Consider the following 5,644-nt stretch of genomic DNA (forward strand, 5'->3'; position numbering starts at 1 on the left):
CGGGACAGCAAAGGATGCCTCTGTGAGGGTCCCACCTTCCCTCCTAGGGGGGCTCCACCCCTCCCTCTGGCGCTACCACTGCTGCCTCTTGTGGACAGTGGCCCTCCCCCTTCCCTTGCCAGGCTGCTCTCTATCCTCCCTGCAGCAGCCAACCCAGCTCCGACTGCACTGGCTCCAGAAGGCCCCGAAGAAGGTGAGTGACCGGGAAGGGGACTGGTCTCTGGGGCCTGGGGAAGATTTGGGGGCACATGAATTAGACTCTTTCCCACAGGAGGCCTGGGGCTGCTCTGACATCTTAGATCCCTTCTGCCTCTTTATTCAATGTGTCGTTAGTGGAGACCCAAGTGTCTGCCCCTGGGACCCACCTGCAACCTGTCTTAGCCTGTTTTCTGTTGATTATAACAGATAACTTGAAACTGAGTAATTTACAAAGAAAAGGAATTTGTTTATTGCAATTATGCTGGCTGAGAAGTCCAAGGCCAAGGGGCCTCATCTGATGAGGCCTTCTTCCTTATGGAAACTCTGTAGAGTCCCAAGGATGTGCAGGGCATCACAGGGTGGAGGGAGGTGCCCTGCATGCTAGCTCATGTCTCTCTTCCCCACCTTACAAAGCCACCAATCCCATTCACATGAGAACACATTAACCCCCTAATCCATTAATCCCTGACTAGACTGATCCATGAGGGAGGGCAGAGCCTTCATAACCCAATCACTTCTTAAAGGCCCTGTCTTTCAGTATTGCCACACTGGGGACAAATTCTCAACATAAGTTTTGGAAGGGACAAGTGATCAAACCATAGAACTGTCCCAGCATCTTAGGTATTTATGTACCAACTACCTCCCATATATTCTTATCTCCAGACCCCTATTTGTCTGTGAAGCCCTCAAAAGGTTATTGTTCTTGTGCTTTTCATACAATTCGTGACAATAAACAACGAGAAGAATGATTTGTGATATGGACATTGACCTTGTTTGGATATGTGACGGTAGAAATGACTGAACACCTGCCAGCATCTGTGACTGTGGCACTCTGTGTGTGGGGGTGGGGTGGGGTAGGAGTAGTAGGGGAAGAAAGAGAGAGAGAGAGTCTGAAGAAAGAAAGAAAAAGAAAGAATGAGGAGTGAAAAGTTCACTAAGGATGCTTTCTAGTACAAGTCATGAGAGATTTAGGGCCGGGCCTAGTGAGCGGCTCATGCCTATAATCCCAGCACTCTGGGAGGCCAAGGTGGGCAGATCACTTGAGCTCAGGAGTTCGAGACCAGCCTGAGAAAGATGGAGACCCCGTCTCTAAAAAATAACTGGGCATTCTGGCGGGTGCCTGTAGTGCCAGCTACCAGGGAGGCTGAGGCAAGAGAATCGCTTTGAGCCCAGGAGTTTGAAGTTGCTGTGAGCTATGACGTCACAGCACACTCTACTGGGGGCAATAGAGTTAAACTCTGTCTCAAAAAAAAAAAAGTCATGAAAGATTTAATTGCAAGAGACTTCAACATCACAAGCATCATTAGGCTAAATAATAAGCTGTCTAGAGGGTGGCTGTGGCTGGGTCAGATGCACAGGACAATGGCATCAACGTGGACCTCGGGTCTGCATGTATGAGTGCATTTCTAAGGACATCTGTCAAATTTCTATTTATGGTTTATTCACCCATAACCTTAGATGGTTCTAAACCTGAGGTGACTTTTCAGGGTGAGGATCTCTCAGGAGGAATGTCACAGAGAGAGTTGTCAGCACGAAGTCATTTTTGATGACTTAGGTAGGTTAGAATTAATTTGATTGCAAGCAATAGAAACCCACTCAACCTAGCTTAAGTGAAAAGAGGAACGTATTGTAAGATAGCGGGTGTGTTAAAGAATCTAATAGAAAACATTTTGGCATTTTCTCATAAAGTTTAATATGTTCTGATCCTATGAGCCAGAAATTCTATATCTAAGAGATCTCAAGAGAAAGTCTTCCACATACGCTTTGGAGACACATATAGTACAAGTCTGTTCTTTGTGGCATTGTTTGTAATAGAAGAAAATTAGAAGCAACCCAAATAGACACTAACAGATAGATAAATGAAATTAGGGTGTGGACTAATGTAGCAGAAAAATGAATGAACATACTTCAACATGGATAAGTCTTCGAGCTGAGGCAATGGTGGAGAAGCACCACTTAGACCCCTCTTCAAAAAAGAACTTGCCCTTTAGCTGAAAGCAGGGGAGTGTCTTCAGAATCTGCCTCAACTTGTGAGCAAAGACAAGAGAAGCTGAGGATGACTACTGAGCATGCCTATGAGGTTAGGCCACGTCTACCCAATGGGAGGCTCCTCTAAGAGACAACCATCGCTCTGGAGCTCCCCATCGCATTGGTCAAGACTATCAGAAATGCATCCCATTCTGAGCCGTTCCCTGCCCAATTCTGCCTCATCCCTTTCCTTTCCCAGCTGTCAGATATGCATCCCATTTTCCGGCTTTCCCTGGCAGATTCTGCTTCCTCCCCCGTGTATTTTTTTCCTAGGTATTGCCTATCAATAAACCTCTGACACTCCCAAATCCATCTCTGAGCCTCATTCTAACACACACAGGAACATAATATTGAGTCAGTTCAAACAAACTACAGAAGGCTCCATGTAACAAGGTAACATTTTGGTAAGTTTCAACAACAATCAGACTACCCACACATGTGTGGTTAAGCCAAAGGGAAAATCAATGTGATATAATAAACAAACCAGAACAAAAAGTCATGCTAGTGCTTATCTGGGGCACCAGGTGAATAGAATCAGGAGGAGCACATAAGCAGCTCCAATGACATTCTGATGTCCTATGTTTGGAGTGACAAATATCCATTTATCCTTAAAATGCATGTCTCATATGTGGTTCTCAAATATTCTGTGGTTCTCAAATATTTTTCCTCTATTGAATTCATTGTGGACGTTTGTTACAAATCAGTTGAGCATATTTGCATGGATGTATTTCTGGGTTTTCTAATGTGTTGCATTGGGCTATATATCCGTCTCTACCAATACCATGCTGTCAATTGCCGTAGAGTATATGAAGTCTCAAAATCTGGTAGGCTAATTCTCCTCCTCCTCTTCCTCTTCTTCTCCTTCTCCTCCTTCTTCAAAATTAGCTATTCTAATTCCTTTAGCATTCCATGTAAATTTTAGAATAATCTTGTCTGTATCTACAAAAAGTTTGCAAAACTTTTTATAGGAATTGCATTGAACCTACATATTAGTGTGGTGAGAACTGATATCTTTAGTATGTTTAGTCTGCTAATCCAGAAACATGGTATATCTCTCCTTTTATTTAGGTCTCCTTTAATGCCTTCCATCAGAGTTCTGCATATAAGTCCTATACATTTTATTTTCAATTTCATGTAAGTGGTCCATTTTTTTTAGTGATTGCAAATGGCATTGTACTTTTAATTTCAGTGTCCCAAACAGATTATTTTCTTTTTTGTGTCCCCAGCACACAGAACAGTGCCTGGCTCACTAGGTGCTCGCTAACTATCTCTTGATAGAATGAATGCATTTGTTGTTACTAGTTAGAAATATAGTTGGGGTTTGTATGTTTGCTTTGTATCCTATAAGTTTCCTCAACTCACTTATTAGCTCTACAAATATTTTTGTAGATGTCTTGAATTTTCTATGTTTATCACTATGTCATTTGCAAACAGTTTCATTTCTTTTGTTTTTGAATTATAGTCCTTTTATTTCTTTTTCTTGCTTTATTGCACTGGATGGCACTTCTAGTAACATGTTGAATAAGAATAGTGAAAGAATAGCCAGGTGTTGTGGTGGGCACCTGTAATCCCAGGTACTTGGGAGGCTGAGGCAAGAGAATCACTTAAGCCCAAGAGTTTGAAGCTGCTGTGAGCCATGATGGCATAGCACTCTACTGAGGGCAACATAGTGAGACTCTGTCTCCAAAAAAAAAAAAAGGAATAGTGAAAGAGGGCATCTTTGCCTTCTTCCTGACCCATAGAGAGAAAGCATTCAGTCTTCCACCACTAAGTATAATTTTAGCTGTAGGGCTTTTCTTTTTCTTTTTCATATTGTGCAAGCTATAAGGTTTTATAGATGTTCTTTATCCAGTTATGGAAATCCCCCCCCATTCTTATTTTTCTAAGATTTTTTCTTTTTAATTATCATGAATGAGAGTTGAAGTTTGGCAAATGATTTTTCTGCATTGATTTATATGATCATCTGTTGTTGTTTTTTTACAGTCTCACTCTGTACACTGTGTAGAGTGCTGGGGCATCAGAGCTCATAGCAACCTCAAACTCCTGGGCTTGAGCAATCTTTTTGCCTCAGCCTCCTGAGTAGCTGGCACTAGAGGTGCCTGCCATGACTTCTGGCTCGTGTTTTCTATTTTGATAGAGAGATCTTGCTTTTACTCAGGCTGATCAAACTCCCAAACTCAAGCAATCCACCCTCCCAGAGTGCTAGGATTATAGGCATGAACCATGATCACCATTCTTCAGCCTACTTTGGTGGATTATGTTGATTAATTTTCAAATATTGAACCAGACTTATATCCCTGGAATGCGTCCCATTGGGTCATGATGTATAATTTTTTTGATCTATTGCTGAATTCTATGTGCTAATATTTTATTAAGGATTTTTGTGTCTGTAGTCATTACGTACTTTTGTCTGAGATATTAGAGTAACCTCATTTTTCTTTTTTGAGACAGAGTCTTATTCTGTTTCCCACACTAGAAATGCCATGATGTCAACTTAGCTTGCAGCAACCTCAAACTCCTGGGTTCATGCAATCCTCTTGCCTCAGCCTCCCCAGTAGCTAGAACTACAGGTGCCCACCACAGTTCTTGGCTAATTTTCTATTGTTAGTAGTGGTGGGCTCTCATGTTTGCTCAGGCTGGTCTCAAACCTCCTGAGCTCAGGCAATCCACCCACCTTGGCCTCCCAGAGTGCTAGGGTTACAGGCATGAGCCACTGCACCCAGCCAAATTTACCACATTTTCAAAAACCAGTTGAGTTAGAGTTTTCTATCCCTTGTAGCCAAAAACACTCTTAATGATACACATGGAAATGAGAGACAAATTTCTCTCAAAGCTGAGGAATTCTAGCTACATGGGGTTGTTCGGCCATCACTATTCCCCCAAACTGCCATTGGTAAAAAGCTGTAAAGTCCCCTTTTATTCAGTAGCTGTGGAGTAGGGTGCTGCAGGGGGAGGGGAGGGAAAACAATCTGGGGCACCAGCCTCTTTTGAACTGCCCCATCTCTAAATACTGCATCACTATTTCTTCAAATGTTTGTCCCTTCATAGATTCACTCCAGCTTTTTCAAAGCTTCTCTGCTTCCTCAAATCCACTACTATGTCATCTCCCCCATCTTTCGCCAAATATATTGCCTTGCTCTCTTGGTAGAAGCTTCCAGGTAGAAACTCCTCATCACTTTTGCTGCTCTCCTACCTGGCCCCACACTCACCTTGCTCCTAGTCATAAGGGATGAGCTGCCCTTTCTAACTTGGGCCAGTGACTGATCCTGGCTCCTACTGCCCCAGTTCTCCATGAATTGCCCCTCTAATCACACACTCTCCTTGTTTCTCCTCAACCTCTGGCTGCTTCTTTTCAGTCACATTTAATGGTTCTTTCTCTCTTCTTTTCACCTTTTAAATACTGGAGCTTCGGCTCGGC

Source organism: Otolemur garnettii, unplaced genomic scaffold (assembly GCF_000181295.1).
Source record: "Otolemur garnettii isolate 467f Iridium unplaced genomic scaffold, OtoGar3 scaffold00233, whole genome shotgun sequence".
Taxonomy (NCBI): Eukaryota; Metazoa; Chordata; class Mammalia; order Primates; family Galagidae; genus Otolemur; species Otolemur garnettii.